Below are 27,018 nucleotides of genomic sequence, written 5' to 3'. Positions count from 1 at the left end.
TGCTCCGCCGGCGACTAGACTCCTGGTTGCGTTGCGTAGAGGGCCGTTGCCTGGGACAGTGATCTGTAAGTTTTTTCCCCTTTAAATAAATATCACCCTATTAATCATAATCCCACATTGGTGTGGCATTGTTTGTGACTTACGCCTTCACAGAAAGACATAATATTACCTAAATAAACAGGAAGTGCATTGTAAGCAACTTCCAAAACTCTAGAATTGATGACATCCTACAAATAAAAGCAGGGAGGCTTTATAGGTTGTAGGTGAGTGGTGATGATATGTCTAACACAAGCAGGGTTTATGCCCAAGTTTGGCCAAAATCTGGGTACTTTAAGCGGGGACTTGGGCAACTGGCAGCTTCAGGAAAGGAAGCTGCAGTAGCCGCCAAGAATGCAGAAGTTGGCATTTTTGTGCCTTTCCTTTGCCTGGAGATTCTCTGAGTGGGTAGGATTTGGAGAGACAAGAAGGGGCTTCTCACACCATGCAGGAGCAAGCTGGAGGTTCCAGCCAAACGTTGCAACCTTTTTGGGCATATGGTTCAAATCTGTCTACTTCCTATTGGCATGGGTTGACAGGGGGAGGGGGAGTTGAGAGTTGGTGGGTTTGTGTGCAGCAGGAAGTATGGGTGAAGAAATATTCTGCTAATATTCACCCTAGAGACCATTTGAATCCATTCCTGGAAGAGGCAGAGAAGGCAAGGTGCTAGGAGAAAAAAATAGACAGATTATTACCGCCTCTCCTATGAACGAAGCTAACCATAGGAAGAGTAAAGATTGACAGAAAGAATGGAATGGAGATGTGCTCTGGTTGAATTGGTGAAGTTCTACAATTTTTGGAGACTCAGTATTAGTTTCCACCAGGCCATATTCGTTGATAGAGTTGCAATACTCTTTCTGCAGGAACACACAGGTGTCTGTTAAACAGCTGAAACTGATTTGCATCTTGGCTTTGGCTTTAAAAGGCATAAACATTTTTCCTATGTCTAGAGAGCCTAATATATGTTTTAGCCTGATGAAATTCAACTTTGTCTATACTTAGAAGATAACCAAAGGAAATTAAAAACCTGCGCTTGTGACAGAACAGTCAGTAGTCAGTGCTTTATCAGGCTACCAGAACTCCATTTATCAATGCAAAAACTCGGAACCACCGAAATCTCAGTGTAACAATAGCATAGAAAGGGGACAGCGGTCTGAAACTTCTTTATACACTTTAAATCATTTGCTTATACATTTACAACTTGCATTTATACATCTCAAATCCTTTTCTGTGTTACTTTAGTGCGAAATTACATCTGAAACCTGTTTACCCTTTACTATGAAGCCTGTGAACAAGGCAGAACCGTCTGTATCTCTTTTAACAAGAAACTTAACTAATGAATTACCATGTAATGGGCTCTTACAAGTTCTAGCCTTTAAGACTTCTGTTTCAGGTTTCAATTAAGGATGCCACGAATAGATAAGGGGGAGGGGCTAAAAATCTGAGGGTAAAGAAATCTACTCACAATGGGAATCATCTGTCCATGTTTCTTTATTCTTCTCTATTCTTATTCTTCCTTGTTTTCTCTTGTTCTACATTGTTCCTCCTTGTACTATATTGTTCTTAGTTCTCCCCTTACAAATGTTCCCAGTCATATATACCCTTAAAACCAGCAATTCCTCAGCCCTAGCAAGTTCCAGGGCCAGAATTCTTTTGCCCCATAAAAAAATCTGGTAAGAATTTTCACACACACACACACACACACACACACACACACACACACACACACACAGAGAGAGAGAGAGAGAGAGAGAGAGAGAGAGAGAGAGAGAGAGAGAGAGAGAGATCATGCATGTCCAGTAAACTCCTTAAGGGAGAAAGTTAGTTAAGAAAGGAATTAAATCATCAGGGGATTCTGGAGGGGAAGGTTAGAAGGTTAGTGTGCTAGGCTACTTTTTTAGATGGTAGAAAGAGCTAAAAGGTTTATTTTCAATAAAATTATGAATAAGGCACAGATTGTATTTTAAATCAGCGTGCTGCTTCTTTTCTCCCAGTATGCACAGAGGCTACCAGGTAACCAGGCAACCTACATAAACAGTCAGGGAGAAGCTGATGGCTCCATCAGAGAGCACAAACATAGACCCTGCAGTCTTTATGGGCCTAGGTCTGGAGTTTTGCTCTAGGTGGTAGAAACAAAGAAGGGACCCAGGCCTATAGATGATCAGTTGCAAGGTATGCTTTTAACAGCCGTTCTGGCCGTGGGGGTTGTGGGTCTGTCTCTGGGCTGCAGTTAATGATCCCTTCTGCTGTCCTTGAGGGTAAGACACAAGGTGTAAATTTCCTGAAATAAAATCGTCAGTAAACTGAGGTGAAAGTGAGCATAAGGAGTTAGGAATCATTTAAGTGGAGGTAAAACCAGAGCAGCAGCTTGGGCAGGTAGTAATTCTATGTTCTTGGAGAACTGTGAATACCTTAAATGGAAATGCTCTATACCTACACCCTAAGCACTGACCAAACATCACTGATAAAGGTAACTGCAGGAAGGCACATCTCTGCATTTACCTAGGAGAGAGGAACGTGGCCTGCAGTGGGAAACTGTTCTGAACTAGGGAATTAATTCCCAAATATGTAACAGAAAGCTACAGTAAAAATCTACAGCAAAGGACAGCCACTTTATTCACAAAGCAGTAACACCGAAAAGCCCTACTTTTGGTTAGCTTTTACCAAATCCCTTGGTTCTGATAAGTTGCTCGTGAAGATGACCGAGCCATTAATTACTGTATAATAATGTTGTAGCTAGTAGCAACCAAGGTGGTTGTAGCCTTGTGGGGGGAGGGGGTCGCTGTTAAACTGGCGAAGCTACCAGCAGCCTGAAAAGTATAAATTTCACCTGAGGAAGCAGAAGTGCAGACCTAGCAGCTTCCAAATCTATTAAAAATGACAGGGACTTACTGGTTACCTAGACAGCTACCCCAGGTTCCTCCATGGTCCTTGGGCACACAGAATCAGTCTTCAGCTGCCAGACCCAAAGATCTGACAGACTTGCCTGTGGAGCAGGAAGTTGGAGGAACCAGCCTGTCTTGTCTAGGCAAAGTGGGACAATCAACTTCCCAGCGTTCCATTTGTCCACAGTCTGGACAGGGTCCTGGCAGCAATTGAGGGGAAAGGCACTTTTTTCCACCCCATGGACAGCTTTGCCACATTTTGTTGTTGTTGTTGTTGTTGTTTTGTTTTGTTTTGTTTTTCGACACAGGTTTCTCCATTTCTCCGTGTAGCTCTGGCTGTCCTGGAACTCACCCTGTAGACCAGGATGACCTTGAACTCACAGAGATCAGTCCGCCTCTATCTCCCTGAATGCTGGAATTAAAGTGACTGCTGCTCCACTTTGCCACATTTAAAGCAAGCTCCAGGCAAAGGTTCCTCCGCATCCACCCATCTTCTTCGGAGAAGACGGAGGTGCTGCCAGGAGTTGGCATGTCTCTTTATCATAAAAAAGCTTTTTTTATTAAACATTTTCAATGCCACGTCCTCATATCTCTGAAGTATTTGAGGAGCATTATCTGTTAAGGATATCTAAACTAGACAAAGGTTGCTTGTTTCTAGTTACTTGTGTTAGGCTTAACTTGGAAAACATGTATGAGAAGATAAATCTGAAGATGTCAATGAATTTGATCCTTTATGAGGTGGCTATTAATATGTATGTCTTATAATATTGGGATTTTAGAGCTTTATCTTTTTTAAGTTTAGCCTTTAAAAAGAAAACTTCTGAATTGAAGCTCTTTTAATATCAAGATAAGACTTTTGACTCATAAACACAGTCCATAAAGTGACTGGGGATTTCCTGACCCTTTAATAGTACATCATTATGGGACACAATAGTTCTCTGTATGACTTAAGTTATCAAACTAGCTACAGCTTGACAATGTTAGTAAAAGCAATGAGGTTTGATATACATTCCTAAATGGGTCTCTGTTAACCTGAATAGACCTTAGGTAAGGAGAGACCCTCTGCCAGACTGCTTAGGCCTTGCTTCATCATAGCATAAGAATGTACTTTCTGGTGTTTAGCTATGCTTTCTATTAAGTAAAAAAAAAGTTCAGTTATTTAGTTATTATTTATTAGCAAATGTATCATAATAAATTGTCCTATAAATTTTAAAATGTCCCATACTCATAAATTTAAGCATTTAAAAACTGTGTTTTTTTTTAAATGTTCAGTCTATTTAAACTTTCTGCTGATGTCTAAAATTTTCTTTGAAAGAAGTTTAAGATTTCTCAACTGTGTCTTCTGGTAATATTTGACTAGACTAAATAATAAGCCTTTTATTATTTCAAGAATAAAGACAGAACACTGGCATGGTCTGCAAAAAAATAAAACCAAGCTGCAGCAGCATAAACAACTCAATGTCTCAGAATCAACACCAGTGGATTACTCTCACATTGCAAAATCTGGCTTCCAACAAGATATGTCCCTGTGCATGAATGCATGGGAGTGTAGCTTTAATATCTCATTAAACCAGCATTTAAAAAAAAAGTTTTATTTTTCATAAACCTTATTTTCACAACAGGACAAAAATTATCATTCAAAAATCCACCCTAATCCAAAATATCTTGGAAACCTGTTGTTGCCTCCTTGATAGGAGCTCTTTTAATATCAAGATAAGACTCCAGATGGTCACCTTTAATCAAGATGGTGGTGAAGTCCTAAGACCTTCCTTTTTTCCAACTCTAGTCAAAATGATGACTGCCCACGTGACTGTCCCTTAGTTTAGTTAAGATGATGGTAAACCATGTGTTATTTCCCAGAACAGCTCCAATTCGGAGTTACAAGTTGTTTTTCTTTTTAAAGATTTATTTATTTATTATGTATACAGTGTTCTGACTGCATGTATCCCTGTACAACAAAAGAGGGCACCAGATCTCATTATAGATGGTTGTGAGCCACCATGTGGTTGCCAGGAACTGAACTCCGGACCTCTGGATGAGCAGCCAGTGCTATTAACCTCTGAGCCATCTTTCCAGCTCCCTACACCCATTTTTTCCCCAAAAATATCCCCACTAGATCATCTGTAGGCAAGTCTGTAGAGCATATATATAGTGATATAGTGTCTCAGTGAAGTAGTGCTCTACTGTTGCTCCTAAACCTCAGTCAAGTGTTTGGTACCAAGACCTCTTAAAAGAATCATGTCAATTTTTTGCCATTAGCACTAAATCACTATATATATATATATATATATATATATATATATATATATATATCTCCCCCTTTGCCCTTAGAAAAAAATATTTGAATTTAATTCCTTTGTCTAGTTCTTTTTCTGATGATGACCGATAATAACTTGTAATCAACCCCTCTTAAATGTTGACAAACATCCTCAACCCATATTTTGTGAATGTGGGTGTTGTTTTCTATAAACTGCTTCCTGCTGTCTGGGGATTCTGATATCTTTGGGGAATCTTGAGAAATCTGCGATAATAGTGAAGTCCCAGCTGGAGTAGTTCGTGAGGTTGAACCATCTCAGCCAGGAGCCTTGAAGCTGTTTTGAATGCAGGATTTTGAGGAGATCATAATAGAGGCATTTTGAAATGCTGGATCATCTGGGCCAACTGTTTTTATTGGTGTCTGGTTCTCTCATTCTGAAAATACATAAACTTTTAAAGGTAACATTATAACATTATAAATATGGAATATGTGGTATGCACAAGTCAGTTAGAGGTGATTTTTTTTTGTTTGAACAAGTAAAATAAACATTACATGTCTTGTAGTTACTCTCTCTTTTTTTTTAATGTCTGTATCCAGGATTTCAGGGGGTCTTTCTAGATCAAACATGATTTTCTTTCTCATTTCCTGTAGAAATAAAAGCACGACCTCTCCCCAAAAGCAACATACCTTTTGACTTAAATTTTGAAGTCAAGATACTTTTTAAATATATGGGTTGGTTTAATCTAGCAGTTTTCATAATCCAGTGTGCTTTAGCAACTGTCATTCTTTCATAAGCAGTCAGAAAATCTAAAGACAACACAATAACATACAGAACCCAGACTCTCTGTGCATTTCCCTTCTTTATGTGGATTTTATTGTATTTTTTATTACTCTATTTCTTTCTTAAAGGCTTTATCATTTTTAAACTATTTTTTTAATCTATGACTATCCCTACCTTTTCTCTGTTTTCTCCCAAGCCTATGTACATTTTTAAACACATTGTAACCCATTTGAGTTTTTTCCACTTGAATCAGCCTTTACTTGGTGTCTGTAATCTTTTCATGGCTGACTCTGCCCTGCTTGGTTCCCTGAGAGCCTAGGTTCATGGTGGGGGTACTGGTTGATGAAAGCCATGTTTACTGCTCCAACTCTGGGGAGTTTTGGAGTCCACACCTCCGTGAAGTAGAGCTCTGCTGTTGCTCCTAAACCTCAATCAAGTGTTTGGTAGCATGACCTCTTAAAAGAGCCACGCCAATTTTTTGCCACTAGCACTGAGTCAGGAAGCTGTCTCTTAAAGGAACCGTGTTTCTGCTTGTTGCTAGCAGAGTATACCCAGGAAAAGGTGGTTACCAAGAAGCTGTGTTTGATTCTGTTTTTATGTGTTTAGAATCCTTTTTTAAGATTTGTCATGTCTTATGTGGAAATTCTGACACCTTGTTGGGTGCTATTTGTTGGCAGAAATTTCTGTCCACACGCTGCTCCCGAGTAACCACACAAAGGTTTAATATTAATTATAAATGCTTGGACAATAACTCAGGCTTATTACTAGTAACACTTACATTTAAACTAACCCATATTTCTATCCATGCTTTACCATATGGCTTAGTACCTTTTCTCAGTATGGCATGCCCAACTTGCTTCTCTCTGCCTCTGCTCACTACTCCTCTGACTTCAGCCTTCTTCCCAGAATTTTCTGCTTGGCTCCCTCCCTCCCTCTGCTTTGGTCTAGTTTTCAGCCCATCAGCTTTTTTATTAAGCCAACCATAGCAACATATATTCACACAATGTAAGCAAATATTCCACAAAGGAGAGAGGGTATCGAAGTGGAGCACTGTGGTCTGGCTGGCTTCAAGGCAAGAGAACACATAGGAAGGAGAAGAGAAAGGAGGTGTCCACATGGGTCAGCAGGTCAAAACAGTCAGAGCCACGTGGAGTACAGTGGCTCAGAGCTTAAGCTGTGGTTCGCCCAGGCTGCTGGGAGAGCAAAGAGCGCAGGAGAGGAGATGTCTAAGCAGGTGCTGCAGGCAGCAGAAGCCAGACAAATACACATTTGCCCACATGGATGGTAACTCAGGGCAGAGGGAAGCAGCAGCTGAAGAACAGGACTCTAAAATTTAGAATCACTTCATAGAGAATTGATCTGGTCATGCCTTATTGAGGGTTAGGTCAGTGTCGCCGCAAGGGTGTATGCTGGGCACGCAGAAGCTGGCCTCTCTGGCTCTGATTCCCACGTTACAACAAACGTGTGGGTGGGGCAACTTAGGGTGGGAGAGCAGACAAAAACAAACAAAAAGATCTGTCGTGGGTAGAATGATGGGTAGGATCCCAGCATGGCAGAATGGGGGAGCAGATAGAAACAAACAAGGATATTTGGATCTATTTCAGGTGCAGTGAGCAGGTAGGATCCCAGCATGGCCAGACCAAATACCAGGGTAGTCTAATGAGTCTTTGGCACCAATGAAAAGGAGGGGAAAAAATGATACGTGGGTACCTCTCAGTGGGCCCTGTCAAAGGTGTGCCACTAAAAGAACAGACCACACACAACAGACTTAATGCAAGAGGTTTATTGGGAGATGGAGAACTAAAGGCCATCTGAGTGGAGACATAATAGAGGCAGGTAGACAGACAAACGGAAAGAACAAGAAAGAGACAAGAGGAAGAAGAGAGGTGGGGGTGCCAGTGACTTGGGTAGCTCAGTCAGGGAAGAGGACTCAGGGCCAGCTCCTTAGAGAAAAGGTGCCTGGAGTTGACACAACCCTGGCCAACAAAACCTGGGCTACTGAGCACTGGATGCAGAGGGAGGGGCGAGAGTGCAGAGCTAAAAAACCATGGATATAAGGAAACTCAAACCATTTGTTTTGGTCATATGGTGTGAGACAGTCCTGATTGGTAATACAATTTCACAGAAGACACCCCAGGGGTGACCAAGGATCAGGTGTGGACCCAGCATTACCCGTTTCCAAGCCTGGGCTAGGGACCGAAGACTAGGGCAAGGCACCCCAAACAGTAGCCTGGTGTTGAGCCCTGGGAGTAGGGTAGCCTCTTGGTAAGGACTTCTCCATACCCAGGGCACCCCAGAGCAGAGACAATCTCTGTTCCAGAAGGGATTGGGCTTGCCCTGGTACAGCTGCAACTTGGCAGGTGATGCCAAGGGTCCTGGACCTGAAAGAGGTACCTGGTACTTCTTTAGGTGATGCTGAGAAACTTCCCCTGGGTCAAAAGTCAATCAAGTTTATGATGCTGGAGTTCCTATTGAGAGATCTTTAGACAGAGGTCCCTTCTATCCTCCTCATGGATGAGCATCCATGTAGCCATTTTCACTACAGACGTCTTTAAATCATGAGATAATGGTGGACACAAAATCATTTTTCCTTTATGAAACTGAACCTGTTGGCTTATATTGGACAAAGGCTTGCTGTTGAGTTCAATGACAACTGCTGGAATAAAAGCATCTGTCTTCCTTATGGCCTGAAGATTTGTCCAGAGGAGGCTTATCATCTGTTGACTCATGTATTTAGGATAGGAATTAAATCATGTATAGGAATTAAAAAGAAACAGAAAGAGAGATAATAGCTAGATAAAGATGATATAGATATAGATATTAGATACTATTCTGACAGAACATTTGTTTTTAAGGGTCACCCTCTGATAGCTTTGTCATGGGTGAGTGACAGAATCCATGAACAGGGAGAACAAGTCAATAGAAAGATCTGCCTTTACAAACATCCAAACTGGGACGCTCTCTGGTTAGACTGGAAGTGACCGATATCCACAATCAGTACTGGCGCATCTGCAAATGGAGGCAGACAACCTGAATATTGTGGAAAATGCCCTCCCTTCTATTTAGAAATCAAATTGTAGGACAGTTCAATGTTAATTTTTTATAGAAGCCACATTTTATCCTCTAGTTCCTATTTAGGACAGATCTCTGTGCAGAAAAATATCAGACATTTCTTTCTTAAGGCTGGTGGGTGGAAGAGACCCCAGTGGGTACAGATATAGCAACGAGGTGTTGTCACTGACAGGTACCCATCTGTGAGACAGAAGATTATTGGAACGGCTTCCAGATCTTCATTTCCCTCTCTAGGGCATCCGCTGGAGGGTCTCTAACTTGTTTTTTTTAATTTAATTTATTGCTTTTGTTTTTCAAGTCAGAGTTTCTTTGTATGGCTCTCACTACTCTCCAACTAGTTCTGTAGACCAGGTTGGCCTTGAACTTACTGAGCTCCACCCGTCTCTGCTTCCCAGTGCTGGGATTAAAAGTATGCACCAAATGCCTGGCCAACTCAGTCAACTTGTAGTAACTGTATTAAGTTAGGGATGAATTTATCTCCCTTGTTTGCTAAACTTCCGATATTTTCCTTAAACATCCCCTTTAATCCATTTCTTCAAAGTTATCATCTGTCAATCACTGTTACATATCTCTATCTTTCGCTGGAATACAGCAGTGGGCCTTTGTATAAACAAAGATCTTACTAGGTTAGGGCATTAAAACATTTGCATAGAGGTATTACAAGGAGGGGGGTGATAAAAAGATTTGAATTCTTTACCCTAAATATAAATTTTATAGTATTTGATAGAAAAGAGTCATATTTGATATTTTTATAGCCCTAACTTAATGAATACATATCTTTACCCCATCTGACAAAGGGAAAATATGTCTATAAGATGGTAGAACTTATATATATTTTCTTCAAAATGCATTACCCTTCTCTCTCTCTCTCTCTCTCTCTCTCTCTCTCTCTCTCTCTCTCTCTCTCTCTCTCTCTCTTTCTCTCTTAATCTTCTCTCCCCTGCTGCTGCCCACTTTGTCCTGAATTCAGCCAGATGTAAGATTCAAATAACCTAACACAACCCAGTAAAGTTTGCATCATTTGTCTTGGGATTCGCGAATGCCCTTCATATGTTTATCTTCTGTTTCCCTTCTCTTTGCTTGTTTCCAATGCTTGCTTAGACTCTGGGCAAAGATGAACATGCCTAAACTGTTCTAGGTCCTGGAACTAGCCAGATTACCAAATGAGGGAGTGGAGTTAGACTTTATACAGGAATTGGCACATACCAGCTCATAGCAGAAAGAGCACCGGACTTGAAGTCGAGAATCCTAGCTCTGGTCCAACTGTATGGCCTCAGTCCTTGAGCCTTGATTACCTCCTTCACTGAATAGAGAAAAAATGTGCCCCTGCCCACCTTGCAGAGCTGTTAGTGAATGAGATGTGAGAACTTGGGCTCAGAGCAGAACATGGAAACCTCTCTGGAAGATCAAGGAGTATTTTACCTGAACTGAGCCGGGAATTCATCCTCCAAACTGAAATCGTCTTTATATTTTAAAATTAGATTAGGAACTCTTGTAAAAACTGCAGGGCAAGAGGTGTTAACTGGGAGTGTCCTGAGCAAACTAGAACAAGTGACTAGCTCAGTTCTAACTTGACTAATATATAGCTTTGCCTTGTCTGGAAAATGATTTAAGACTACTTAATCTTCACAGCTGAGATGGTGACTGAAGCTGGGAACCACAGCTACCGCTATCTGCCCCGCTCCCATCACCACCACCTATGAAAGCGGAAGAAGCAATCTAATACTGAGGTTGCCATCCCAGAGCCCTATGTTGGTATCCTCTACAGGACAGGTGGGCACTCTGCTTCTATCTAAATAATAAAAGCAAGATCTCCCCGGGCATGGTGGTGCACACCTTTGATCCCAGCATTTGGGAGGCAGAGGCAGGTGATCTCGGTCTGTTCAAGGCCAGCCTGGACTACAAATCAAGTTGCAGGACAGCCAGGGCTGTTATACACAGAAACCCTGTCTCAAAACAAAACAAAAACAAAACAAGGTCTCATTCTGCTGCCTAGGCTAATATTAAACTCATTTATTCAAGCAAGTCTTGTAATGAGCCTGCCTTGCAAGAATGAATATAATCTAAAGAAATGTTTGTGCCCCTCCCTTTGGATACCACACTATTGAAACAATGAACTCCAGGAAACTAAGATTTGCAGGAAAAAAAGGTTGATGGCCTTAGTGGGGGATCAAAAGGACCAAGAGAAAAGTTCCAGAAACCGTCAGCCTTGCAAGAGAGATTTGAAGCTGTGGGTGATGGGTGGGGGAACCACACTTTGATAGATTGCATTTATTTATTTATTTATTTATTTATTTATTTATTTATTTATTTATGATTTTTCGAGACAGGGTTTCTCCGCAGCTTTTGGTTCCTGTCCTGGAACTAGCTCTTGTAGACCAGGCTGGCCTCGAACTCACAGAGATCCACCTGCCTCTGTCTCCCGAGTGCTGGGATTAAAGGCATATGCCACCACGGCCCGGCGATTGCTTATTTTTTATGCATACCTTTAGCTTCACATTAGGAGCCTAAAGATGGACTTATAAGTAGCTGGATTTCTCTGTCCCTTTTTCCTAAGTGGCTACATTGAATAAATCTCCTTTCTTTGATTTCTTTCCCCACTATTATTAACTTGACTCCTTTAAGTGGTTTGAGTAAAAATATCCAAACTTGGTTTGTTGGGGGAACAGGCTGTGACCCTAAGTCTGGCAGCAATCTTAATATGTTTCCCAAACTGATCTGAAACTCGCCCACTCAAACAATCATCCCCCATCAGCTTCCTGAGAAACTGAGGGCTACCTGCATGCCCCAAACCAACTCTACTGGCACCTTAATATTGATTTCAAAGACTGTTTCCTCTACACCCTCCCTATGAAAGTATAGATTCTTATCCGTTGAAGTACAAATATACTGCATGACTTAGGAAACTGCAATTGGTTCCAAAGAGTGAAGCCTAATGTTTCTGTTTTGAAAAAGTCAGTAGAGTGGAACATTACGATCATGTTTTGAAATAACGTTGTTATTAAAGAAGGACCAAGCAAAAGAGAGGTCACTTAGGTCGAATGCACACTAGTACACTTGAAAGGCAAAGTATATGGTCAAATAGGTAACTGACTCTGGAAATGTAGCAAGAAAGAATAATGTAGGCATAGCTGATCAAAAAAGCTGCACTGAGAATGACCGCATGATTCAGAAATCCCACCAAGCAGGGACCTGAAGAGACATTTATGCACAGGGTTCACAGGGGCGTCGTTCACAAGGACATCAGGTGAACACAGCTCAACTGTCCACCGATGAACAAACAGATAGCTAAAATATGATAGATACCATAGAGTGGAATATTAGTCAACATTAAAACAAAAATTTTGACTCAAGTTACAACATGAATAAATCTTAATAATTTTATGCAAATAAAATAAATCAAACATAGGGGACAAACATTATATGGTTTCATTTGCTAGAGCGGCCCAGCAAAATTAAGTTCACAAAGATGAGAAGTATAATAGTGGTTTCCAGGGTTTGGAATTGGGGAGAATCGGAGGAATTGGGGTTTAGTGGGATGATTTTAATTTGGGTGGATGACAGTGTATCAGGCTTTCTTTCTTTGTCCAAATCATGACATGGAGACTTAATATTAGTTATCAGTGTTCAGCCTTATCATGTGCTTATCTCGCTAGGTCTTTTACCTTAAATTATTCTGTTTCTTTTCATCTACATTTTGCCTCGGGGCCTTTTAGCTTTCTTTCTTTCTGTATGTTCTATTCCATGTCTGCCTGGCAGTTGCCTGGCTTCTGGGCCATAGGCAGGTCATATTCTTTCTCCCTTGTTCTCCTTTCCTTCCTTTCCTCTCTCCCAAGCCTAAATCCCTCCTCTTATTTATTCTCTCTGCCTGCCAGCCCCACCTATCCCTCTCCTACCTAGCTATTGGCCATTTAGCCTTTTATTAGACCAATCAGGTGCCTTAGTCAGGCAAAGTGAAACAAATGCAACACATCTTTACATAATTAAACACACATCCTTACATCATGAAACAAATGCAGCATAAACATCTTTGCCTAGTTAAAGTACTTTCCACATGAGAGAGTCCTGTGAATAGACAGCAATGGTGTTCATATAGTGATATAAATACTAATACCTCTGAGCTCTGTTTTCAAAATGATAAAAATTGTAACCATTACGGGAAAGTCTATTTTTTTAGTTATATAATTACTTAGTGAGTTATTTTCAGGATGGGGTCTCGTGTAGCTCAGATTGGCTTTGAGGTTTCTGTCTAGCCAAGAGCATCTGGTACCTACCCGGGGCTGGATTCGAGGTGTGCATCACCACTCTTGATTTGTGCCGTGTTGGGAATCGAACCGAGGGCTCTTTGCAAGTTAGTTAAGTACTCTACCAACAAAACCACATCTCTAACCAGCTCCCCAGTCTCCCAACCTTAATAGGGTAAAAATTCCCAGAGAAAGCCGTTCTGGGAGTGTACAGTAGTCAACGATTCAACCAGCATTGTAGCCAGGCCAAGTGCCACACATCTGCAAACACCATAAAAGAGAGTAGGAGGCAGGAGAGTGGAGAGTTGGAGAGCACCCTGGGCTACACTGGGAGATTCTATCTCAAAATTGAACAAAGCAAACATCAGCAGAAGGCTCCATAGGAATATAGATCCACAGCTCAGTTAACTTGGGTCTTTATCCCCACCAAGACACATGAGCTGTGTTCCTTAGCGCCGGCCTTGGCCTCTCTGCAGTTCTGGCTCATAATGACAGAGAAAACAAGTAAAACAGTCTGAGTTTATGGAACACTGTGACAAATTTTTTGGGGAGATAAGAGATTTATTGGGAGAGTAATTAACACTATAAACAGAAAGACAGATAGACGTGATGGGGATTCTGAGGAAAGCTCAGGCCCACATGGCCAAGTGGAGCTGTGGTTCTCCTTCTTATAGGTCTCAGAGGAATTAGAGAGGATCTATGATGTATGAATGAGTGAGGGGTCCCGAATAGAGTTCTGGCAGTCACGCTGTCTCTGCTGGGTGACAAATGGGAAGGAGGAGACTGTGTTAACCTGGGACCTGTTCGAAAAGTCAGCTATGAGGTTGGGGAGAGATCCAGCTTCAGATGACCTGGGCAGCAGCCTGTGCTGGCTTGGGATCTAAGGATGAACATCAAAGAAAATGCTAAGAGGGCAAAGGAAAGCTGGTGTAGTGCCTCGCAAGCCTCTCGGTGTTTTCTAGCTAAACATTACCAGTCGTGCAAACGTGAACTTGGGGCTCTCCCGTTTAATCTCTGGAGACAGAGTTTACAGCCCTTATCAGATTTTGGAAGTTTCTTCGAAGTCCTGTGTTCCATCTGAAATATTTATGTCAGTTTTCCTCTCTAGTCCCTCATATATTTCTCTTTATCCCATTTTTAAGCATGTAACAGGTCTGACTAATGTCTAAATGCTTACGCTGGACAGCAGAGACCAAGAGGGAAGCAGAAGAGACGGAGCACCTGACCTCTCAGGGATGGGGAGAGAGGCGATGGAGTATACAAACCCTGACACTGATGGTACCTAACAGCATGCAAACGTAGGGCATCCAGACCTAAGCTCTCTTTTTACTCCCAGTTTGACAGACATGGGGCTCTGGGTAATGTGTGGTTGAGGGGAGCTCCAGGTAACTTCCCTAGCTCTTCTGCCCTCCATGACCTCAACAATGAGCCAGAGGGCTGCACCCCCTTGCAGTCTCCCGGGCAGAGGGCACCCCGCAGGCCTTATTGCTCCCTAATCCCATGTTGGCACTCTGTCCAATTCTTGCTCATTTTCCTCCTCTCCAATCTACTCCCACAAGGAGAAAAGGCGGCTCCTACACACATAAATTATTCCTGACACCCGGGGACCTTTACCCTCCTCGGGGAACTCGGTTTCGTTTCTAGATACTTCGAGACTGGGCATACCCGGCTTTCAGCTTTCGGCTTGACCCCGGATGATCCATGCCAACCTCAGATTTGTTATGGTTTGAAATCTGGGTTCCACTCTGTTCTCGTTTTAATAATTAACGTTTATGAAATACTCCAAATATGTCACGCACAATTAGATGCATCGGTTCACTTAACCCTGGGGGAACTTTACCAGGCGGTTCAGCAGCCCAGTAACTGTTAAAGACAACGCTCGGGAGTCTCGTTTGTCTATGCCGCTTCAGACGAGTGATGACCCCCACTGAGCCTCCATTTTCTCGAGCATAAAATGGAAGAAGAATAGCGTCTAGCTGCTAAGATCAGAGCATTCATGGCAAACACCAGATCCAAGTGCTCTTTTTCCTTTAAAGTGTGCATTTTGTCTCTGGCTCCTAGATGAGAAAAGAGAAGCTTAGAGAAGTCTAACAATGTGCTTAAAGTCACACTGAGAGGGACAGGCAGGGGTAGGATTGGCATTCAAGACCCTAGATACCTCAGTGGGTGGTCTGGACAACTCTGCCCTGCTAATCAGGCAAAGCGTTTAATTAACAGGATTGCTGCCTTCTGAGAGCACCTCATTATAGCAGGTTTTTTTTTTAACCTGACTTTCTGGCTTAAGTCTGAGACCACTTAACTAGCAACACCCTTTGCCAGCTTCTGCTACGATAGTGGCTCTAATGTGGTTTGCACCAAAGCTGTGGTATCTTTTGAAAGTCTCTATCTTCTTGGAGTAGAATGCGATGAAAAGGGAAAAAAGGAATTCTACAATAATATTAACAGAACAGATAATATCTAAATAACAGTTTCTTGACTTTGTTTATTTGCTATATTGCCAGCCGAATATGAATCACTAAGAGATACCCCCAGGAAATATATACTCTTTAGCCTATAAATGAACCAATTCTCCACATCATATGAAATCCACTATTTGATAGCGTGGTTTCAACTACTGCCTTCATGTTACGCTCATGTCAAAATTTTTCCCTAATGCTTCTACATATTTGTAGCGTTACTTACTATAATGATTTTCATCAAACATGGTAAGATGTCCATCATACTGAAAAAGGTACAGCTCAATGAAAGGGCACACACTGGGCATCCTCATGTAAACATGACCCAGAACAAGAAACAGATAATTCTCAAAGGGTCCATCCCAAGTGCCCCTCCCATCACTACACCCTCCAAAGATACCTACTTTCCAGGCTTCTAAGCTATACCTTAGCCCTGCTTTGTTTAAGCCTCAAGTGTTTCTATGGTTCCCATTTGCTATGCTTTGAGCGTGTCCTCAGAAGTCCATGCTGGAAATGCAATCTGCAGTGTTGCAGTGTTGCGAGGTGGGACCTTTAAGAAATGATCGGGCCGGGCGGTGATGGCGCGCGCCTTTAATCCCAGCACTCGGGAGGCCGAGGCAGGCGGATCTCTGGGAATTCGAGGCCAGCCTGGTCTACAAGAGCTAGTTCTGGGATGGGCACCAAAGCTACAGAGAAACCCTGTCTCGAAAAACCAAAAAAAAAGAAATGATCAGTTCTGGAGAGCACGGCCCTCTTGAGCGGGTTAACGCCATTATCCCGGAGTGGGTTAGTCACTAGGAGAATGGGTTCCTGAGAAGGGTGAGTTTGCTGCCCTCTATCCTCTGATGCAGGTGCCCTCTTGCCCTTTGCCTTCTGTCATGGGGTGAGGCAGCAAGAAATCCCTCCCTCTGACCTGGACTTCCTAGTCTCTAGAACTGTAAAACAAAATCTAGTCTTCAAAAAGATAGCCAGTCTTGAGATTTCTGTTATGGGAGTATAAGAAGGGTTGGGAGAGCATGCTTCTGCGTGACTACTTCCTCTAATACCTGTGAGATTCTTCTGTGCAACACTGGTTCCGGTTGATTTTTCCCATTTGCTGTATGAGGCTACATTCTAAGCAGATCCATCCATCATCATCATCATCAACATTGACTAGTATGAAGGACACTGCCATGTTTATAACCATAGATCTCATGCCTACTTAGCACATTTCCATTGCAAAACCTTGGAAAGACTGGGCCTGAGTTTGAAAAACTGTCATCACGTTCTCTGCTCAGACTGAACTCTAAAACTCACGTATTTATTCACAAACGTATGCCAAGCACCATGTCAGACATGAAGACTAGAGGCCCTAAGCGTTTCACAGCCCAGTTCTAAGGGCAGAAAGATAAATACATAATGACATCATATTGGCAATGTTTGAGATAACTATGGGTTTGCTAAAATTACTGAAATGCTATAATCTTTTAAACATTCCATTTTAACAAAAAGTGTCAGCCTGCACAGGGGACCAATCATCTGGAGTTCCCAGAGGTGCTTTTATGTAGCATTTAACCAGAATAAAGAGAGTCACGCTTTTCAAAGAGTCTCAGTGTTCAGTCAGTTGAGAAGATCCCAATAGGCATTAAAGAAATGCCAATGCTGTTTCCCAGAGGCTCTCCTTCCCCTGGCTCTCCTTAAATGCCCTCAGCTCTTTTGATTTTTTTAATTATTGTCTCTCAGTCAGCTCTCTCTGTCCTGTAGACTCTAACCATCTCCTGTATCAGCCCCTCTCCTACATCTTTAATTCTATGGAGACCCCCTTAAGTCTATATGTGAGCATCTATCACATACTTCCTGTAGCACAGCCAATCAACAGATTGATAATGGTGCAAAGCCAGGCCTTCCATTCCCCTTCCAATCACCAGGCTGGGAGAGATTTTAAACCTTTCTTCTTCCTCCTCTATATCCAGATCTTTCCAGCTAGGCGCTTATTTTTCATACTGCTCTGTCTTTTAAACGGTGACTTAAAATACGGATCTGATTATCCTGCTTCTTAGCTTAAGGACTGTGCTGGTTAGCTGTATTTCAACCTGACACAAGCTATAGCTACCTGAGAGGAGGGAGCCTCATTGAGAAACCGCCTCCATAAGATCTGTCTGTGGGAAGCCTCTAAGGCACTTTCTTAATTAGTGATTGTTGTAGGAGGACCCCATCTACTGTGGGGGATGCCATCCTGAGCTGGTGGTCCTGTGCTGTATTACCGGCCTACTGGGGCGTGGCCTCTTTTATTATATATGCTGATGCAGAGCCTGCGTCCGCCCCTTCTTCTTCCCCGGCTGCTCTTTCAGATTGCTGGATTGCTGGATTCGATCTCTGTTCTCCGTTCAAGCAGAGAATTCTGATTTGTGAATTTACCCCTAAATAAATAACCATCTATTTCTCAATTCTGAGCTAGTGTGGGATTTCTTTTAAGAGTTCATTCCACAGTCCTGGGTTCTATAAGAAAGCAGCCTGGGCAAGCCATGAGGAACAAGCTGGTAAGCAGCATCCCTCCGTGTCCTCAGCATCAGCTCCTGTCTCCAGGTTCCTGCACTGTCTGAGTTCCTGTCCTGACTTCCTTCAGTGATGGACTACACTGTGGAAATGTAAGCTGCATAAATCCTTTCCTCCCCAAGCTGCTTTTGGTTGTGGTGTCTCGTCACAGCCCTAGTAACCCTAACAAGTGCCATCCATGCGCCCCATTACATACTAGTCTTTCCCCCAAAGCCTTCCCTAACTACGGTTATGAACTAAGATGTGGCCAGTTGGCAAGGTATGCTGCAGGCTGGCCTACTGCATATGTATTCATTTTCCAGGTATAGAGTGACCAGAAACTTAGAAAGAACTGCTAACAAGATTTTGTCCATGATCCAGATCCTTGCCGACCTTTCCGGTCTCGTTGCCAGTATCCTGGCATCAAGTGACTGTCACTTGCCCTGCACGCCAAGCTGCTGCAAGCCTTTATCCTCGCACAGAGGCCAAGCTCTTCAACAGACCTGAAGTGAACTCCTTTTCTCTACCTGGCAAATTTTTATACATCTTTTGAATTTTTAAATTCAAGTTTAGCCTTCTTGGGTGGATTTCTCTGAGGTTTTAGGGGTGGAATTGGCCAATCCAGCCACGGTGACTCATAATGCAACTCCATTATGTACTTTCCCCTCCATCACGAGTTTCCTCTGTAACTAACACATAATCTAGCCTATTATGTGTTCCCACTGGAACTCATAATCTCCTCCATTATATGCTTTCGCTGTAACTTATAATCTACTTCTATTATGTTACCGCCACACACTAGAGCATCTTTTGATTTGTATGTTTACTTCCTTTGCTTGCTTATAAGTGGTTTGAGGCTTTTGCTCTCCGTTTTCCCACTGTCTGGCGCAAAGGAGGTATAAGGAAAGGCTAGGTGAACCAAGTCCAATAAAATAGTTTACAGCGAGGATGGCTAGGTTGTGCTGCCATGACAAATGACAGAAGTTTGTGTTTCCTTCAGACTAGTGTCAGCCTGGCTTATGGATGTTGTTATCAATTTATGTGATTACTCTGGAGAACGGTATGTGCCTGTGTACACAGCCTCTTTATGTGTGATCTAGTACATATAACACAAGGAAAATCATTCTTAACAAAATACAATTGTAATTTAGTGGAATTAATTGTATAATTTACAATTATGGGGAAATAATCACCACTCTCTAGAGTCAGAAAAACCCTTATGATCCCGGATGGAAATACCCTCCGTACTGTGCAGTCACGGCCCACCCCCATCCTCCCTAGAACCTGGGAGCTAGCAATCCGCTTTGCCTTTTCCAAGCCTTTCTTATGAATGGAATCACACGTTAATGTCCTTTTGTGTCTGACTTCTTTACTAGTGTAATGCTGTCAATTTTCATTTATGTTGTAGCATATATTTGTACTTTATTCTTGTTTATGACTAAATTATATCTCATTTTATTTTATATTTTATTTACCAGTTAATACGTTGATAGATAATTGTCTTTCTTTACTTGGCTATTGTAGCTGAGCTGCTATGAATATTTGAGTACAGACTCATTGCATGCTTATTTTCTCTTCCAGGTGTTTACCCAAGAGGAAAATTGCTGTGCCAGGCAGTAGTGGCACACACCTATAATCCCAGCACTTGGGAGGCAGAAGCAGGTAGATCCCTGTGAGCTCACAGCATGGTCTACACAGTGAGTTCTAAGACAGCCAGGGCTATACAGAGAAATTCTGTCTCAAAAAGCCAAACCAAACCAAACAAACTAAAAAAGAAAAGTAAAGAAAAAGAATTGCTGACTTATGTAACAATTCTTTTTTTTTTTTTTTGAGACAGTCTCAGTGTGCCCTGTCTGGACTGGCACTCACAATTACCCACTTGTCTCTGCCTTGCCTTTCTTTTTTATTTATCTTTATATTGGTGCTGAGACTCAATAGGCTCTCCTGGTGTTTGGTCTGGCCACACTGGGATGCTACCCACCCACTCTACCCACAATAGATTCGCTCTCTCCCACCAGCAATAGATCTGCTTTCTTATTCACCAATCCCTTTGCTTTCCATTCAATACCTGCACCGGGGTCTCTGGTGCTGCTACCTCTGACCATTCCCCTGGGCGTGAGGTTTCCTTTACTGAGCACAGACCTCACCCTCTGGCTCTTTCGATGTTCTGGTACCAGGTGACTGTGTCTCAATCAGGTTCTTAGCCCTTGGCCCCTATTCTTGCCTGACACACTGAACAGCCTGTGCCTGCTTTGTTTGGTCTTCCTCTGAGTACCAGGGGGTGCCTGAGGCTCTCAGATTCTGGACTTCTCCCTGCCTCATCCTTGGAAACTGTGTCACACACCCCCTCACTCCCATTGGGATGTCTTTTGGAAAACCCCTGACAACTCCTTTCAAATCAAAGCTGGCCTCAGTATACTGTGGACCAGGCAGTCGGGAAAACAAGAAAGAATTCTCTACTTACTTTTTCTTTGCTCCAAGACCTGCTTGTTTCTGTCTTCTCTCCCTCTCTAAACTTTGTAAATGTCCTGTCTGTTGTAACGTGGGAATCAGAGCCAGATAGGCCAGCTACGCTTGCTCAGCACACCCGTTCCCCCCTGCAGTATTCACTGATCTGACCCTCAGTAAGGTGTGTGCAAGTTATTTGCTTATGGGTGAATCTAATTCTGAATTTTAGAGTCTGATTTCTTCCTGCATTGCTTTCCATGTGGACATGTGTGCTTGCCTGGCTCCTGCAGCTGGCTGCACCCACAGAGGCATCACCTCTCCTGCTCGATTCCCTGTCCCTGCAGCCTGGGAGACCCACAGCTTCAGCTCTAGCCTGCTTTATGCTCCCCGTGGCTCTGGCTCTTGCGGCCTGCTGACCCATGGGGACACCCCATTCTCTTCTGCTCCTTCTTGGCTTTCTCTCTCCTTTTAGCCAGGCTTCAGACCCACTGTGCTGTTTCTCAGTTTCTGCCTGCAGCAAGTCCCTCTCGACTTCCCCTTGGAACTTATAGGAACATACCTCACAGTGTTTCACCTTGTGAGCCTCTCTCTCTCTTCCTCCATGAACTCAGCAACTTATTGCAACAACCCAGCCTCAGTACAAATCAATGGCCAAAATTGGCAAACTTAATTTCCAAATTCTCACACATGGTTAATAGCTACCATTTCCACAAACTAACGATCCCCAAATATTTATACCTAAACTTGCTACACTTCCAAAGTTCCTCATCTCTAAGGTTCTACTTCCCCACTCCTAGAAATCTTTTATCTCTATGATTTCTTTTCATTCTGCTCTCACAAAAAAAACCATTTTAAGATTATGCTGTAAACTCTTATTTCAGGATTTGTAAATTGCTCATTGGGTATGGCTTGAAATCTGTATAATTTGTGACAAAAGGCATATAATCAAAATTCTATACATGAGTATATACCCATGTGTGTGTGTGTGTGTGTGTGTGTGTGTGTGTGTGTGTATGTATGACTCAACTCCTGTTTAAGGTGTGTATGTACATATGTGATTTGGATTTAAAGCTATGTATGTGTGAATGTAACCTGCATTTAACTCTGTGTGTAAGTGATGTAACTTGGATTCAACTCTTGTTTAGGAACGCATGTTTTAAACAGCAACCATGCAGCTCTCTTCCATCTTGGCTTATGCCTTCATCAGTAGATAGGCAGCCTCGAGGCTGGCAACCATCTTTACTGAGGTTAAAGAGTATATACCATGTGATACTTCATAGTCCTCCCGAGTGTTGTATCTCCGATTGTTGTATCTCTGTTTGTTGAATCTCCTTATAGATTAGGGAAGCAACAAGTCTCAAAGATTTTGGATTGGTATGGACTTTTGTGTGGTGATAAACATGTAAGGTTATATCTGTCACAACATACTGTAAATATGAATCAACTCTGGTTTAGAATGTACTATAAAATGATGATTAAAAAAAGTAAGGTTGCAAAGATCTATTCAGATTAACAAAAGTCAATTTAGAGATTTACACCTAAGAATTTAAGTTATTTATTTATTTATTTATTTATTTATACAATATTCTGTCTGTGTGTATGTCTGCAGGCCAGAAGAGGACACCAGATCTCATTACAGAAGGTTGTGAGCCACCATGTGGTTGCTGGGAATAGAACTCAGGACCTTTGGAAGAGCAGGCAATGCTCTTAACCTCTGAGCCATCTCTCCAGCCCCAGAATTTAAGTCTTTGCCAAGTGTTCAACACCAAGCTTCTAGAGAATTTAGAAAAGTGACAACATGTGTCTGATAAATAAGATTTATAGATTCCTAAGGTCGACCCAGGTTCACAGTAATGTTTGTCTAGCTTTGTCTTTACTTGATTTAAGCTTTAGCTATTTGGATAAGGTAAACCACACAAAACTGCAGTATTCTGTAATAGGATGTCTGCTTCCCTGAGAGGGTCCTTTCCCCAGGGAAGGGCACTTGGGTTGCTTTTCCTTGCTTTCTCAGGAAACAGCCTTAGCAGTTTGGAACAAACTTGTTCTGTTTTCACCCACAGAATGGCTATTTTCGTTTCTTTATTGAGCCCATTATCTATGATTAAAAGGTTTTATTTTGATACTAGGAGACCTTCAATTCAAAATCATTACTTTTAAGGCTAAACCTAACAGAGATAGAACATCAAGTCCTAGTTTTATAAAAGCTACTAACGTATCGTAAATAGATGGATAATTAAGAAATACAAGTTAATGGTCGGTCACCTTAAACAGGAATGGAGCATAAATTCCTATGAAAGCAGCTAACTTACTGTAGACTGCTAAGGAACACAAGTTAATAGTCATTCATCTTATAATGATCAAATTCTTCACTTGTAGTCATGCTAAGTACTAATATAATTAATTACATGGGTAGTAAGCCTTACTTATTCCCCTGGATATGTTTTTAAAGTTAGGCCTAAAATAAATAACTAGAAACAAGCAAAGTTTTTCTATTCAGATATACTTAATAGTTATACGCTTCTCAAATGCTTCAGGGATCTGCAGACTATGGCATTTTAAGTGGTTAGTTAGGAAAACAGAAGCTTTTCATGATAGAGAGACATGCCAGCTGCCGGCAGTGTCTTTATCTCCTCCAAAGAAGACAGATGCATACAGAAGAACCTTCACCTGGAGCTTGCTTTAAATGTGGCAAAGTCAACCACAGTGGAAAAATTGCTTTTCACCTCAGCTGCTGCCAAGACCCTGCCTAGGCTGTGGACACGCAGGACACTGGGGAATTTACTGCCCTACTTTGCCTAAACAAGGTAGGCTGGTGCCCCAACCCCAAGTTCCTACTCAGTGGGAAAGTCTGTTGAATGTTCTGGATCTGCCCCCAATGATCACAGAGGAACCTAGGGGAGCTGTCAACCTGGGGTAGCTGTCTAGGTAGCCAGTAAGTCTGTCATTCTTAATAGATTTGGAAGCTGTTTGATTCACACTTCTGCTTTCTCAGGTGAAATGTATTCATCTCAGATCTGAGAGTGTTTGAAGACCAGGCTGCTGAGAGCTTTGTCGGTTTAGCAGTAGCAGCCAAGGCTTCAGCTGCCTTCTCGGCTCTCAACTCTGTAAAATTCACGCCACAGTCCTCACTCCCCTAGAGCTACCACGGAGTATCTAGATACATTTACCTTGTTACCAGACTCCAGAAAAGAGATTTCAATGTAACTTTTTAGTGTTACTTTACTTAAAGGCGTTTCACTCTACAATGACTTCCCTCAGTAACCAACCACCTATGTCTCCTGGTAAATGATTACATAGGAAAAAGGTGTAAAGTTTGTGTGAAGATATGAAAACTTAAGCTGTGAAAATCTAAGAAAACGTTTTAGGGTCTAAAGTGTTTCAAGTTGTGTAAATGTGAGTTATAAAGGACTGAGGATTAAAAAGCTTAAGTGGTGATAAAAAAGAAAATTATTTAAAGTCTGTAAAAATCCATGTTTCAGATTTCTTTCTCTATTCTACTGTTGTATTAAGACTCCGAAATTTCATAGTCTTAACATTAATCCATGAAATTCTGAATCTAGCTCTGCTAAAGTATGACTACTATTATCAAAGTCAACAAGCTCAAGATTTTAATTTCCCTGTGGTTGTTCTCGAAGTATAGATGTAATTGTGCTAAGAACACCTGTCTAATCTATATACATCCAGTCTTTTGGAAAGAGTGCTAATGCTTTTAGCCAGAATCGTTTTTGGGTCCCCTATGACTCAACGATGTGAGTCTGCAATATGGATTTCTACAATATGAATTTCAGTACAAAGAGTAGGAATGTTAATGTGTCTAGAACCTTTTTCTTTTTGTAATCTCGGGGAAAATGCTGTAAGCTTCAGGGAGTCAAGCACAGGTCAAATGGGCTCCAGGGATGGACCTTCAGTCATCAGCCTAGGTCCCCATCTGCCACTTGTTCTCCCTCATCTTTCCCTTGTCTTCCACTACCCTCCCTCAATTACCAGGACCTGAGAAAAAAATTCCCCCTAAAATTTCTTAACTATTTTCTGCCAGCATACTGACGGGTCCCCCCAAAATCCACATCCCAGACAGCTTAAAAATGGCTACCCCAAGTGGTCCAGCCTCACAGACCACTTCCACTAGGCCTGAACCTTCCAAGTGCTAGATGGACACAGAGCCGGGACAGCAAGTAAAACAGCTAGCCATCCCAGGACCTGGGCAGAATCCCAGCTTTCTCAGTCCCCCCAATGATGCCAATGCCCCCAGACAACAGGAAGTGGTCTAGAGATCACCTGCCCTTGTCCTGCCTGGCCTGCTGCCCTTTCCTATTTCCTCACTTTTTTGTAATAAACTAAAGGGAAGGATGTCAGTTTGGGCCATGGCAGCAGCCTGCCTCTGCCACCAAAGTGGTTACATCATCACCTGTCACCAGGTGCCATTCCACATCAGATATGGGACATGTGCACTCCTTAAAAGTGTCCGTCAGGCACAGCTTGCTCTTCTCTTGTCTCTCTTCTTACTCTTGTCTCTTCCCTGTCCTCACTGTCTCTCTGTCTGTCTGTCTGCCTCTCTCATGTCCCCAATCCGACATGGCCTTCCACTCTTTCACTTCCCCTCCCCCCAACAAACCTCCTGCACTAACTCTGTTGCTTGTGGGGTGTTTGTTTAGTGACACACCTTGGCAGGGTCTGCCAAAAGGTACCCACTTTGACTTTCTTTTTTATTTATCGTTACAGCATATAGTTGCACTTCGTGCTTGTTTATGGCTAAATAACATCTCATTTTATATCACCTTTTATTTACTGATTAATTGGTCTATAGATAATAGTCTTTCTATACTTGCCTATTGTAGTTGAGTTGCTATGAACATTTGGGTACAGAATTATTGCATGCTTATTTTCTCTTCCAGGGGTTTACCCAAGAGCGTAATTGCTGTGCCAGACAGTGGTGTTGCACACCTTTAATCCCAGCACTTGGGAGGCAAAGGCAGGCAGATCTCTGTGAACTTGAGACCAGCCTGGTCTACACCGTGAGTTCCAAGACATCCAGGGCCGAGAGAGAGAGAGAGAGAGAGAGAGAGAGAGAGAGAGAGAGAGAGAGAGAGAGGAGGGAGGGAGGGAGGGAGGGAGAGAGAGAGAGAGAGAGAGAGAGAGAGAGAGAGAGAGAGAGATAGAGAATTGCTGACTTACATGACAATTTCATCTTTTTTTTGAGACAGAGTCTTAGTGTGCCCGGGCACACTGACTGGCACTCACAGTTAGCCACCTCTCTTTGCCTCACAAGCGCTGGGACTAAAGGTGTGCACCACCATACCCAGCACTACATTTAATTCATCGAGGAATGAGCAAATGTTTCCCAAAGGCCTTTGCCATTTTAGATTCCCCTCCAGCAGTAAGCAAGCTTCCATCTCTCTGTATCTCCATCACCGCTTGTTATTTTCCAGTAAGAAATTATTGCCACTATTATCAGAATTTATGCTCTTATTACATTCACATCCGTCTTCTTTTAATAGCTAAAGCAAGTCATACGATTGCAGGAAGCATCAAGGCAAGTGGGCGACAAAGTCCCATCCCCTGTGAGGAGGCGGAGTGCTGGCTATGTGCGAGCAGCCTATCTGTATTAACTACAGCTACACAGTTAATATCACGGGTGGTGACTGGTACCAAGGTGACGCCTCACTTCTCTGCAAGTGCGGGCGCACCAACCAGAGCGCCAGCTTTTACTTGGATACTATAAAGTTCCCAGAATAAGCAGAAAATTGCTGAGAGGGATGCAAATGTGTACTGAAAACCATGAAAAGGGAGGGGGGAAAGCAGAAACAAATTTAAACTGTCATCTAGATGTGGGGGTTATTCTTTTCTAGCCCTGGCAGTCAGAAGTCTGAGGCAGGGGTATCAAGAGTTCCTGGCTAGCCTAGGCTCTGTAGCAAGACCCTGTCTCCAAAGCATAAAACATGACCAGAGAGATGATTCAGGGAATGAAATATTTGCCACAAGGGCCTAATGACCCCACCTGAAGAAGGGCCCGCATGACAAAGCTGCGTATGTCGGCACACAGCCTGTAATCCCATCGCCCTGTCTATGGGAGGCAGAGATGGGCATTGCCCCGAAGCTCAGAGGCCAGCCAGCCTAGAGTATGATCCAGCAAAGGAAAGAAATGAGAGACCTTGAGCGAAGTAGAAGAAAGCCAAGCCTGAAAGTTGTTCTCTCACCTTCGCGCGTCACACTGTGGTATGTGCACATGCTCACAGGCACACACGTGACACACACATGCACACACCTGCACATGCACACTTTTTTTTTCTAATTAAAAACAAACACGGAACAAGTGACTACAGCTTTA

At 42.5% G+C, this 27,018-nt stretch overlaps 1 long non-coding RNA gene across 1 annotated transcript; it reads left to right on the top strand.

Moving 5' to 3' along the window:
* On the top strand, positions 1–25,735 carry LOC142851194 (uncharacterized). Its single transcript, XR_012910751.1, has 5 exons — positions 1–65; positions 10,664–10,804; positions 19,827–19,907; positions 22,303–23,497; positions 25,586–25,735. It is a non-coding gene; the product is annotated as an uncharacterized LOC142851194 (long non-coding RNA).
* The last annotated feature ends 1,283 nt before the right edge of the window (positions 25,736–27,018 follow it).

The sequence above is a fragment of the Microtus pennsylvanicus genome, chromosome 5, assembly GCF_037038515.1.
Source record: "Microtus pennsylvanicus isolate mMicPen1 chromosome 5, mMicPen1.hap1, whole genome shotgun sequence".
NCBI lineage: Eukaryota > Metazoa > Chordata > Mammalia > Rodentia > Cricetidae > Microtus > Microtus pennsylvanicus.
The sequence above is the reverse complement of the archived record's forward strand: the minus strand, read 5'-3'. Positions and strand labels throughout refer to the sequence as shown.